The 14,582-nt window shown below is 36.1% G+C and overlaps 1 pseudogene; it reads right to left on the reverse strand.

Moving 5' to 3' along the window:
* The window catches only part of LOC130682114 (putative bifunctional UDP-N-acetylglucosamine transferase and deubiquitinase ALG13), a 111,221-nt pseudogene that overhangs the window by 8,961 nt on the left and 87,678 nt on the right, over positions 1–14,582 (reverse strand).

The raw sequence follows: 14,582 nt of genomic DNA on the forward strand, positions 1-14,582 counted from the left end.
TGATGGAGGAAACAACACATGGCTGAAATCCACGACAAATCAGACCCCCAATTCCTCCAAACAAAAACATTCTCCAAATCTTTGAAATTAGGTTGGAATTACATTTAGGTAGATAATCCTAAATACCAAAGATTACAACAGTTTCATACACTTATGGTAGGAATTTATGAAATGAAGAAAAATTTGTTATCGACTCCTGCTTTTCAAGAAAAACAGTTGAGAAAGTAAAGATATCCAATGATCCACGCAGATCATTGCCACTTGGATCACAGGAATAAGGTGGAGGTGGAGGTGGAAGAGGTGGAGGTGGTAAATTTGAAGCCTCTCCATCCTCAAGAGGATAAAGAGAATAGGAAGGATAGGAAGGATAGGAAGGATAAGAAGGATAAGAAGGATGAGGAGGAAAAGGAGGAGGAAGAGGAGAAACAGGTGGTGGTGGTAGATAGGCAGCAGGAATAGGAGCAGAGAGGTATGGACAGGATGGTGAGGTGATCACTAAAATAGAAACAAAAAGTAGCAATGCACAACCTTAATACCTTACAAGCAATAGCTCATTGTCTACTCCTCCTCCACCCCCAATATGTCGAACAACTCTAATTCTTATGTTTTGACTTAAAATAAAAAACTTGGAAGCTAAGTTGCCCATATTCTCTTAGACAAGCCAGTCAAAAACTAGGATTTATTACAGGTTACTTTTAGTTTTGTAAATTACTTGAAATTAAGACGAAAAAAAACTGAAAGTGAAGAACTTTGACTACCAAAGACTTTAAACATTAGCTAACAGGTACATAAATAAAATACCATTAAAGCAAAATTTTTACTTAGCTTAATACAAAATTAAGGATGTTTTCAGACATCTACCACTATTGGATCATTAAGAAGCTAGTAAGAGAGACTAAATTGCACAGATTACAGATGAAGTAATCCTTGGAGGTTTCTACTTGTAGCATTGGAGTAACATAAGGAACTCTAAATCATGATATTTCCATTTCTAAGCATGTACAGAATCTAAAACAGGCTAGCCGAAATACCTTATTCCTTTAACTTTCTACACCTGTTACTATGTTTTAAAAACAATATTCATATAGGAGTCAGTTTTTGACAATTAAAATATAAATATGTTCAAATATGAATACATTTCTCCATGATGATAAAGGAAACAATGCAGTTCCAACCTAGTAAAAAATATCCCTCTATATACATAGTATGCCAGAAAATGTGTTACATTTTTGACAAAAGGTGAGTGATAGAACCTTTCAGGTTTAACTGAATCATTTTAGCTGACTTAGAAAGTCAAGTACTAAATTTTATCATTGTTACCCGCACTTTAATTTTAATCCTGAGAAGTATAGAAAATTTAGTCTTGTTCTTCAATAAAGGTTTAAATTCAGTTTTAGAACACTTAGTTCAACTAACAGCCCACACAAGCTGAATTTGTTATCCTAGTAATTTAATGAGGAATAAGGCCAAGTATTAGAAGGAACCCACACTGTTTTCATTCACTAACATAAATATTAATAACACACTTATCTATACTCTTTATACAGTTACAGGCTAATAGTAATAGGAAATCTGTGTCTTAGGGTAATATAAAACTTGATAAACAGCTCTTTAGGGGTGATGAAACTTCTTTTTTGGTTGTGGTGTTATACAACTCTATGTATTGTGAAAACTTAAACAACTGGGCACCAAAAGACAAATTTTATTGTATCTAAGTTAAACTTTAAAAACGTGCTCAACTGTTTTTGGAGTTTTGTTTTGCATATAGAAATATTCACCTGTATAGTTTTAGAAGAGGAATCTAATTTTTAGAACATCTCCAAATGCTTTGAAGACCTCATGGATTTGTTTACTCTTATTCCTCTTAAACTAGCACTCAAATCACACCATTTTGAAAAAGCAAATGGAGTAAATTCACTCAGCTGAAGACAGAATGTGGTGATGATCACTAAATAAAAACCAAGTATTAGACACAGACGTAGCTAAGTAAGTTCTCATGGGCCTGAGAGGATCAAGGGCAGAAGAGATATGGAGGTTAACTTTATCTGAAATCACCGTACTTCTAAGTACATAATGTAATAAACCCCCTAAGAAAAAGCTTTCATAATTTCTAGCTACTCTCTAGAGATACATGAGCATTCTCATTCACAGTTTTAATAGGGCTCTATAGGCTTAAAGGGTATATAATTCAAGAGGTAACTCCAGGACAATGGAACCTTTCTAAAGTATTAGTAGAAACCAATGTAATGTACTAAAAATGCTTATTCTCCCTTGTCTTTGTAGGTGCAGTGTGCTTCAGGACATTTCAGGGGAGAATATGAATATGCATAGTAAGATTCGGCTTCTTACAGATCAGGCCTGGACCTAGGTGTAGTGAGGTGCAAAACTGAAGGGGCCACCAAGTTAACACTCAAAATAACCCATGGCAAGTAAAATATAAAAATTCTAAATTAAGACAGGATCCAAGCCTGCACCTGCATGACCCCCAACAATGAATGTCTCATTCAACTCACCCTAAGCCTGGCACACAGATTTTATATTTAAAGTTTCAATACTTTATCATGGATATTTTCTGCATTAACCTTTATTTTTAAAATAGTGCATTAAAGTACTATCTTGATTATTGTGGGTTTTCGGCACTTCCTTAAATCTTGCATCCAAGGCAAATGAGTCCCTAGTCGCAGCTCTGACAAGCACCTTCGAAGTTACCAAAACTCAGTTGACAGGATTTAATGCTTATGAGGAGACTCATGTTAAAGGCAATAATAGCATCTAGTAAGTAAGAAGTGGCTTAAAACAGGATGAAATGGGGTGCCAGAGAAACACATGAATAACATAATGCGAAATATGATTTGTTTCATCTAGAGGACTGATGGGAATGATGAAGAATAACTAAAAAGCAGCCATGAACTAGTAGACTTACAGCTGAGGTTCCTAAGTGACTCAAAAAACAAAAAGTAAAATAAATGAAGGCAGTATACATTTTTAGAAATATCTACATAGAACACAATTTGGCATTTAAAGAGTAAGCGTTCGATGACTGTAAGTGAGGTATTACAATGTTTAATTCAGCTGTTACTTCATTTTTTTTAAGCTCATGCATCTGCTAGAAACAGAGTGGTATTTCCTTACAATTAGCACAAAGTAGTAAAACAGGGTCTACATTAACATTTGCAGTGAAAATTTTCTATGGTAATTAACATATACTGCATGGTTTTGTTCTAGGCACTGTGCTAAACAGTTAATTTTTAAGTTCTACATCAAAGAAAACACATCAAATGAATTATTTTAAAGTGGACACTATGAAGGTCAAGTAAAACTTTGCCAGCCATTCAAGAAAAATTCCATGTGCCCCATCCCAATCATAACCCTCCCTTTCCCACCATAATTAACTGTTATCCTTTCATAATATCATTTCCTTATGGTCTTAAGGGATTTGTTAGCCAAATATGTGTCCCTAGATAGTTTTCTTAAGTTTATGTCTTGAATCTCTTTTAAGTCTGTTGGTCCTTTCTCCACCTCTGTCATTTCCTTTCAGTTTTTTTTTTGAAGAATCTGGGCCCTTGGACCTGTTAAATTTCCCAGTCTGGATTTTGCTGATCACATACACTTGGTGCATTTCAACATGTTCTTCCACATTTCCTGCAATTGGGCAGTTGGATCCAGGAGGCTGGATCAGACTAGGATTAAATCCCTTGGCGCTTCTGTAAGTAACATGTGACTGCCTCTGCAATCTCAGCAGCTATTTCTGCTTAATACCCATCCATTCAGTAAGGACTGCAAAATGATTATGTTCTGCCCCTTTTATTCACTGATCATATATATATATGTATGTATATTAGTATTCCAACTATACACACACACACACACACACACACACACACAAACATTTGCCCTCAACTACTATTTGGTTACACATTGGTTCAGTTCATATAAGGCAAGCAGGATAAATGCTTCTTTCACTTGATTTTGCAGTGTTCAAGAAAATGAACTGGTTTCCTATCATCCTCTTAAGGTAACAAATTTAAAAACATTAAGAAATGTAAAATTTAACACATTTTATGTGTTCTAACCTACTTTAATTATCATTGCTGAGGCTTAAATTATTCCATTTTTGGCCAGTGGGAACCTGTTCAAGACAGCTCCTAAGTCCTTTTGACGTGAGTCTAGTAACTCTTCCTAGCTATCTGCCATGACAAAATGATCCAGGCTCATCTTGAACATTTCTTGCAGCCATTTCTCCACAAAGTCCCCACCTTTTTTTAAGTGAGGAATAGTATTTCAAGACTACAAATTGAGTGCTAAGGTTATTCATCATTTCTAGGCCTTTTCTGTGGACAAAGCTACGAAAAATACACATTTATTTAAAGATAAAATACCTTAAGTTTATATCGATACTTTCAAATTTGGGACCACAGAAGCTTTTACTCAGCCTCTTTATCACATCTGTATTACCTTTCTTCCATATTGAGACTCCTGGTTTGCTAGGACACGAGGGGATAAAATTAGAATATCCCATACTCACTCTTGTTTTAGCCAAGATTCGTTTCAAAACAATCTGAGTGAACTTGATATGATTCATGAAAGCATTAAAAAATGCTTACCACATGGTCTCTCAACTCTCCCATTTTTAAAAATAGCTATGCTGTATCTACAATGTCTAAGTATAAGGCTGTTGCTATTACACAGTAAATTCTCAACCTCTAACCTGTTTGTATTAATTCTTCCAGTAATTATGTATTTAATACCATCAGATCTTATGCTGATGTTTCTAATTGTTTTAGTAGTCTTAAAGTCAAAGCTCATTCTCTAGTACACTGATGTCCATTCAATACAACTTTCTGTGATGGGAGAAATAACACTTCTGGGCTGTCCAATATAGTTGCCTCTATCTCTATGTGACTTTGAGCAGTTGACATGTGGCTGCTGACTAAGCAACTGAAAGCTTATTCAACTATAATTAACTGAAATTTAAATAGTCACATGTGGCTAGTGATTACCCTGCTTGATGGCATGGCTTTAGTAGATTCTTCAGGAAGGGCTCATGCAACTAAGATTCTCTCAATTCTTACATCTGCCTTTAGGCTTGATAATCAGTTTAATTAGATATAAAATCTTTGGTTTACATTCTTATTTATTATCTCAAATGTTACTCCATTTTCTTCTGGCAGAGGCTATTAAGTTTGATGAATTGCATTTCATTTTTTTATGTCCCATAGGCTCTTTCATCTAGATTACAAAAGGACTTTTTCTTTAATGTCCAGACATTTTACTAGAATGTTCTGCTGTTGCTTGCTCTGGGTCAATATTCTCAGGTAAGCAGAGTGCTATTTCAGTACACAGTTTTAAAGCTTTTTCAATTTCATAAAAGTTTTCTGAATTAGAGGTGTTACCATTTGTTCTTTCTCCTTACTTTGGTTTTCTTCTTCAGGGAGGACTTCTACAGTGTTTAGTCTCCTCTGCCTATGTTTAATACATCACTTTTGATTTTTTTAATCTTCCTTTTCTTCATTTTAGATTTCCCTTCTTTCTTACATCTTTCTCTTAAGGCATTATCTGTGGTATATTTTTGGTCATGTTTGTTATAGTTTTGCCTTCATTACTGAAATTACTTTCTTCCATTTCTAATGCTTTCCTGAAGTCTGTCACATATGAGTTTTTCTAACTCATTTGCTATTTTTCTACCATTTGGCTAATGTCTTTAGCTCATTCTGAAAGTTAATTAAGTAGGCATATTTCTGACATACCTCATGCCTATAGGGATATTATTTTTTTTCCCCTCAAAATATCTTTGTACAGAATTTTATTTTGCACTTTTCTTCCATTCATTTTTAAGTGAAATTATTTTTCATGAACTTTAGAATGAGTACAGGTAAGCTTTTCTAACTTCATAGGACTTTATTTTCTTGTGCAGTATTAAAAACCATGAATGCTTTCTAGGATGCCTTGACTCTGTTCTCAACTTCAATCAGGACCTGCTCTTTTTACTATACTGATCAATTTTGATTGCACTCTCAGCAGTTTCTCCTTGGAATGTCAGTTTTGAGTGTTCTTAGGGGCTAAATTGTTCCAAGCCCTTCAATTCCTTTACCATGTACCCAAAGCACTCACCCAGTATTGGAGAGGTCAAATCCCTTCCCAGTCTTGGCTGCTCCTTCCAAACTGGCTGCCTCACTTTCCCATGAATTATTAGCTCTTTTGTAGTTCTCCTGTTCTCAGGTCCATCAGACAACAGCCCCAGTGCTTCTGTTTTCTTGCACCCACACAGACCTGATAGCATGCAAGTCTTGTGACTGGTGGTTTGTCCCGACCTGTTTAAATCTGGGGGGTTCAGGGTGATGCTTTGGTCTCCTAGTTTTGTTGTAAGTATTGTCCATGGTTTGGATTTGCTATTTCCATTTTTATTTGAAGACTCAGATTGAAAACTTATGCTGCTGACATTACCTTTCCAGAATTCTGAGAACTTTAAATTACTATTAGATCAGAAAGGTTCAAAAACTTACCCAAAGTTACACAGCTACTAAGTTGTTAAACCAAGATTCAAGCCTAGATTTCTTAAATTCTGGAACCCGTAATTCTTTATTACAACATTCATGGGAAAATGATTCATTATATGGGAAGTATTTTATAGCAAACTTTTTACAAATTATCTGTGAAGGGAGAAACATCTCTAATTCCTGTACAATAAAACTTGACTCAAAGTTTAAGAAATTTGTGAAGTTCTCTAAACTCTCAGTGGAATAGCAAAATAGCTACAAAATCATATCAAAGCGAAATTTGCAAGAAAAAAATATCACGGATTCCTCAACTATAGAACATACTTTATTAACTAGCTTAAATTTAATACTGGTTATTAAAGTAATCCTATCTAATCACTAAAATTGTTGTATGTGCATGTTCGTGAATAGCAAAAGAGGTTTCCAAAGTAGCAACCACTGATAACCTACCTGGCCTGCCTTGTGTAGGTGGAGATACAAATAGAGGCTGCATAACATTCTCTGAGGGAACTGAAGTGGTATTACCAGCTTGATTAGCTGCTGCACAGTTTGATAAGACTGAAGCTGGAACATTACTGGCACAGGAAGCTGCAACTCCTGCAGAATTTACCAGCACCTGTAAGTGTGGAAGAAAGTTTAAAACTCTAAGTTCAACTTTTCAAATAATATTGGTCTCTTACCTCATCCTAAATTTCATTAATTAGTATTCTGACTACTAAAACATCGAGAAGTCAATCTTTACGTAAACCTTGTATGGGAAGGAAGTTTTGGGAAGTTTTAGTAAATGACATAGACTTGACAGGTAATTTGTATTAGCTTACTCATTATACAAGAGATCCAGAGTAGAATATGAGTAGTCTAATGCCAGCACACAGAACAGTGTCGTGATCACAATAGATGCTCAATTTGTTGAATGAATTTACTACTCATTGTGCCAGGCACCACAAAGTACAATAATACTTAATATAGAAATATGAGTAGCTTCTTGAAAGTATGATGAAGGGCAAAGTGAAGAAGAGGAAAAAAATCATTTTCTTCTTTTCAGACCATTGCAACTGCTTCATAACACAATGAAGATTACCTTCTGGGGGTAGTTGTATGAGGTAACCGTGTCCTGAGGAGACATAGAACATGGTCCTCTGTCCTGAAGAGACATTAATGAATACAGAAATATAGTTAAATAAAGGGAAATCAAGAAACCAAACAACATATTAATAAGAAAATCTGCTCTGTTTCAACATCTCCTAAAATTAAGCAAATATGGTATATCCTCAAAGTATTCAAATTTGGAAGTGACTACTAAGGTAATATTCCAGAAGGTATCAATCTGCTGCCTGACTGAGGTGACTGCTCTATTTCTGATCTACAGAGATCCTGATCATACGCAACTCTAGTCCCAATGTAGATACTAAAATAAAATGGAGGACTGTAATGTAAACACTTTCTTCGTGGCCTTCCTTGCCTTAGAAGCTTCAACATCAGTAGGACCAGCAGCAGTTTTGCTAAAAGAAAGCATGTCATTCGAAGATGTAACTTAAGACAAAGGTAAGGTATCTGGTTGTTCAGCCACATCCTATCCAAGAAGGATGTAGTATAGTGCAAACACTGCTCCCCTATGGTTCAAGACCTTGTCTTTGTCAAAGTAAAATGATTTTAAAGTGCTCAGAGATATGCATGACAAATGGTCATGACAGAAAGAAAAACTAGCAGTGGAAATTGGTAATAATGATAATGCAGAGGGTATCAAGGGAAGTAATCACAGGAAACAAGAGGAATCACACTGTGACAAAGGTGAGCCTAACTTACATGGACATAAGATTGCATGTTTCTAAAGTCTGTTCAACTACAGCCAAAGCACCTGCCAAAAAGCAATCTTTGGCCCTGGCTCTGAAGATCCAGTATCAATGTTAAACTCTAGGAAAATATTTAGTTGAGAACTGGGCATGGAAATAAGATGTAAGAATAAATGTTCACAGTTTTTCAGAAGTCCTGTGCCCAGAAATTTCTAAGTTCTGCATTGGTCCTCTCCCCTCAGAATTCTGTGAAAAAATTACTTAGGAACTTGCTATGGATTTGGTGACTAGAGGGTAGAAGTGGAGCACATTATGAAGAGATTGAAAGCTACTGGTGATGTATGATAAAGTAAATTCAGAACAAAAGAGAATATGTGGCAAGTGAAAATAAGTGAACAGAAAGAAATGTCTACTCTTATTATCCCTGATGTTAAGATTTTTTACTTGTTTTCTTCATTTTTTTGTGCAAGTCGCTGTTTTAAGTGAAAGGCTATTTTAAGAGACACGTGATATGAGACTAGTAATGATGGAGGGGGAAAAACCTATTTCTCTAGATGGGGCAAAGAAAGGAAAGGAGAAGTAAGGGGAAAAGAATTACACATCATAGTTTTCACCTTCCTAAGATGGCCTAAACAGTAAAAACAAAAATCTTGTACCTGAAGCTATCAAAGTTAAAATTAATCAAAGTTAGAGAAAGGAGGGTAGTTATTCAAGTTCTTCACAGATATTCCAGTTCTCCTGGGTACATGGTAGGTTGCTCTTCTGGCCTCATCTAAAGTGAGGTATGGCCATGTGACTTGCTTGGCCAATGAAATACAAGCAGAAATACTAAGAACCAGTGTTCAATTTCCTATCTTTAGCCCTGCCTAGGTGACTGTGAAAGCCCAAGTCCAACAGTCTGTGTCCCTGAGTGACTATGACGAAAAAGGCCTGCAACTAACCTGCACTGGACATACAATATCAGCAAGAAAACTGTCCTGTGTGATGCTGCTGAGATTTTCAGAGGTTGATACTACAGCTAACCTGCCTAAACAGTAGTTGGTAACTAGAAGTAGGGTGCTCCTGTAACAAAAACCTAACTTGAGAAGATTATGAACTTGAAGCCATTGGGGGAAGAGATTTAGAAAACAATGTAAGTTTCATATTGTGATTACTAGTAGACGAGTTTAATAAGGTATCCTAAGACAGACATGTATATAAAAGTAGTTTGCAGGCAAAAATGAAGGGAATAGAGTCCTTGAATACAGAAACTTGTAGGGTGGAAGCAACTGCTTCAACACACAACTATACAGATAAAATTGATAAATGCTCTGAACAACAAAGAACAGTTAAAACTTGGCTTCAAAGCAAGAATCCAAACTAAGGATATAGCACCTAATGAATCTTGAACTTTACCAAAATGGCTCATGAAAAAGCATCCAAAGATGGATCTTCCATCAATTCCTGATAAGCTCAAGGTATCTGCAGTTAGGTAAGAGAGAGACATAGGAATAAGAAAGCAAAGAATTATAGCAAATCTAAGTAGTATATCTATTTTAAAAAAAGAACTGGCAGTATGGCTATTGGCACTTGAAACTAACAGGAACCAAAGCAGCAGCATAGTAAATCAGTCGAAGAAACTATAACAACTAAAACCGTGCAACTGAGATAAAATGTCCCTTGGGCCCCCAATTTCCTATAAGTATAAAGTAGGTTGAGTACCCAAGAGTTCTAGAAAACAGTGAACGAGGGAGTCCCTCTGGGGAGCAGTCCCCAGGCCTCAGCTGAGGGTCCTCACAATGTCTGTCTATCATAACACACTTGTTACAAGCAGGTAATGTTTCTCCCATTTTCCCCAAGTGGGAATTTTTACTGCAGTTTTTCAGTCCCCACTCCCCTGTCATAACCTGGGTGTGTAGGAGGTAAATTATTTTGTCTCTTTAATTTTAGGCTTCCAGATCAAGAGGAGAGACATCTGGACACAATACAGAAAGCACTACACATTTCCCAGAAACCTTGGACTGAGTTTAATTACACTGAACGTGATTTTGGGGTTGACACCCTTGAGGTAAAATCAAGCATTCTGCATATAGGAGGGAGTTTGAGCTGAACTGTTTTAGTCCTTAAGTGCTTTTAAAATATTTCCAGCTTTTTGACTTCCAGGCACAGAGAAGTTAGATTCTTCGGTAGGATATACTCTGGCTGATGAAAAAGAAATGCAAAGAAAGTGACTCATAGCATCTCCAGGTGGAAGCTGTAAGAGGCAGTGCACCATTCACTACCTTTTGGTTCCTGCCTTGGAAATCATGGTTGGAGCTTCCTTCAGCCTGAGTCCCTGAGCAGAGCCCTCCTGTAGACCTCCACTGGACATGCAGCATGACCAAGAGGCAAACTTTTGTTATATTAAGTGAGATTATGGACCATTCCTACTAATACAAAAAGCGTGATAAAATCCTCTAAAATATCATGCCTGATGTTTTAATTTCCTCTTGTATTGACATGTATTAGGAATATCTGTAAACAGATTAATTTCAGAAAAGGGGTGTGATCTTGAATGAGTTACATAATTTCTGGATCTCAGTGTCTTCATCCATAGGATGGGAATATACCCTAAATACCTTATAGGATTGTTATGATTAAAATATATTTATATGTATAGCTGTTAGAACAGTGCCCTAGTACACAGTAGGAGCTATAGGTGCTGGCCATTATTGTTAAATACCTACCAAGTTTGCTGTAGATTCAGTTGTGCTATGAACATCTGAAGTTTCATAGACCGGTTCTAGAGAATATAGCCAAAGTAAAGTAAAAAGTGAGCATTATTTTAGAGTCTGAAATTTTATAAAATAATGATAAATGTCAGATTACATCTAGATCTCACTGACCTGAAGGATACATATATCTTTGTATTTATATAAAAGACAGAAGAAGGATGTTCGTGTAGGGCTTTTTAGCTCAGCAGAGCCAAATGGCCAAATAAAACTTGCTTTTTCTCAAGTTTTATTGATACGTGTTCAAAGCCAAAATGTATGCATCCTGGAAACAAGTGATCGGAGATACTACAGCCAGAAAATGGCTTTAAACAATACAAATCTCTCCTCTGAAAATTCCCTTAGTTCTTAGAGGTCAGGCAGAGGTTAAAAAAAGAAAAACAGCTATGTCCAATTTTTCCAGTGATTAAGTTCATTGCTCTAGAGTTAGGACTGTCTAGATTTGAATCCTGATGAACTATATTACTTTAGGCAGGTTATTTAGTTTGTATCTCAATTTCTTCACCGTAAGACATGGATAACAGAACCTAGCTCATCAATAGGTGGGGATGGGGGAAAAGGACACGGTGCTTGACGTAAGAGTTAATGGTGTACAAAGTAATCTGAGTATAATCCATAGTTTGCTAAGGTTAAACATTACAGATATGTCATGCCTCATCTGTTTTTTCCACCTGTTTCAGGTAAATAATACATTTAAAATCGGTTTGTTCTCAAAGGATGGCTTAGTGGATTCTGGTACTTTGCTTTACGATTGCTATGCCATTGAAATGCAGAGAAAGTCGATCTTCAACTGGACAGTTTTCCACCAAGCAAAACCCCACAGGTCAAAACTGGATTTGATTCTTAAATACATCACTTATCAAACACACATGCATGCAACCACTCCAAACATCAGGATTTAAGGTGAGAAACAAAGACTGTGATTATGCCACTACAAGTGAGCAGTACATCTGAAGGAACCCACCAGGCTAAAGAGAGAAGACAAAAGGACCATGCTGAGTAAAAGAGCAGAGAGTACACATCCTTAAGCACATGCACCTACAAAGTCTTCACAGATTGATCCTGTGCTACATGTTTTCTTATTAAATTTCTGGAAATATCTATTTCCTTCTACATAAGTAACAGAAAGAGGAGCATCACAAGAAAATAAGCAACTTGACTGTTAAGTCATTCAGCTGCTTTGCACCTCTTTAATCACCCAATTCCTCCAGAAATGCTTCAGCTGGCATGCCACCTTACAGTAAAATGGTAAAAATAAGCACACTTGTGGTGAGAGGCACTGTAACAACCGTTAAGGGCATATATGTATACATTTTAGGGCCAGACAAACCTAAATTCAAAATTATCTCTGCCAGTCACAAAGAATCACATATTACATGATTCCATTTACACGAAATGTCCAGAATAGACAAATCCATTCAGACAGACATCGGACTGGTGGTTTCCTAGGGCTGGGTGGAGGCAGATGGGTGGAAAATGGGGAGTAGCTGCTAATGAGTACAGGGTTTCATTTTGGGATGATTAAAATGTTCTAAAATTGATTGTGTTGATGATAGGTATGCAACACTGACTATACTAAACACCACTGAATGGTATGCTTTAAATCGGTGAATTGTGTGGTATGCAGATATCTAAATGAAGCAATTATTAAAAATATAAATCTCTGTCACTTACCAAGGGTATGAATTTGGCCATGTCACTTACCCTTTCTATCTCAGTTTCCTCATATACAAAATAAGGATACCACATCCATCAGAGGGATAAAGTATTTTATTAAATTATCAATATAATTACTTAGTACAGTGGATGGTCAATAGGATTCAGTGAATAGTAATGTTCATCAACAAAGGAGATTAATTACTTTGGATTAAAGAGTTATCTCATAGAAGTCTCATAAAATAATAGCTAGTCATGTGAAAAGCCTAAAGTAGTTATACAAATTGTGAGAACATGAATAGTGTTTTACTAATAAGGAATAGTTGTTTTCCATACTGGAGTCCCACCAAATCAAATTCACTAAAGACATATGCAGAGACCTGAAAATAAGTTATAACAATTTAGTGGCCTACAGAAATAGAAGTATGTTCTTCTAAAAAATACCAAAACATCTTCAAAAACCTAACAAGCTCTAACACAAGAACTGGTAACTTTCAAAAACCAGAATATATACCCACAAAACTTTGAATCTACAATGCCACAGAATCATCTTCAAAAAAAACATTTATACAATTGTAACTGGCTCACCATTGTCATTCTGGTCACTGCCCTCCTCTGAATTCAAAGTCTGTGTGCCTGAGCTATGTCCTTGCCTTGCAACATAGTGTCTCGAAGGAACAGGCACCATTGTAGAGGGTCCTCCATGATTCTGTACCAAAGACACACACACACACATAAACATACACATGCAGTTCTCTGCCTCTGTAGTCAGGAGAAAAGAGTTATAAATATATTAAATGTACGTGACATTAGAAAAATGAAGAAATAATAATCAAGAAAACAGAAAATACTGCCCAAATTATTTGTCCACCTCTATCAACAAATCTCTAAGAAAAGCTTAAAAAATAAGTTTTTCACCTTTAAAAGCTCTAAGATGCAAAACTCATGTTTATCAGAAGGGCTTTATTTGGTTGTCTGTGTAAAAAGCTAAAATTTATCCACATAGCCTTTATTTTAAAAAAAAGGAAAAGGGAAAGGTAAACAGCTTTTTGAGTGAAGCTTTGACCTACTTACAGGTATAGTTGGATAAACAGTCTCACTCTCTTCTTCAACTTCACAAACAGTAATGGTTTCTTCCAAGCCCCTGGGCATCTGTCCATTCTCGGGAGCGAAGCTATTCTCACTCTTCTTATTCACACAATGCATTTGGTGCTGACTACGCCTAAAGGAACTTAAGTATTTCAGAGTATGAGAAGGAGAAAAAAATGACAGAACATGGTAGTAACTTGTTTCTAATTTCTAAGTAACAATTCAAACATCTCAATGTTGAAACTTTAAAAAAATTTAGATCACATATTTGTTACTTAGCAATGAAGCCAAACTTACCCATTTTCTCTTTCAACACTGAATATTCACTTACCGAGATCTATAGGAAAAGTTATCATAGCTCTGGCAGCACCTTTTACCTGGGCCAGGGTAAAAACCAACTTTAGGGCCCTCCACATTGTGCCTATTTATAAAGCAAGATGAATCCCTAAGAACAGAGGGATGGGAAAATATAATTCTTTATTCAGTAGTGCTTGAGAAGTCAGTTCTTCAAGTTAAACAGAATAAACAACATCATTCTAAAATCATCCAAATACAGCCTTGCTCTCCTCAACACTGGTATTAGGTCTATCCATCATTCAAGAATATAATGCCACACTTATGGCGCTCACCTTGATAGCATTCTATCACCTAGCATCTCTTCCAACTGCTCCGCATTTCCCTAGACTCTGAGAATACTTATCTTCCAATACATCTATTAGACGAGAATTTAAGTATACATAACTTCTATCCTCTATGCTCCCTTTAGGCAGATATTATAAGAGAAATGTAAACTATTA

Source organism: Manis pentadactyla, chromosome Y (assembly GCF_030020395.1).
Source record: "Manis pentadactyla isolate mManPen7 chromosome Y, mManPen7.hap1, whole genome shotgun sequence".
NCBI classification, from domain to species: Eukaryota; Metazoa; Chordata; class Mammalia; order Pholidota; family Manidae; genus Manis; species Manis pentadactyla.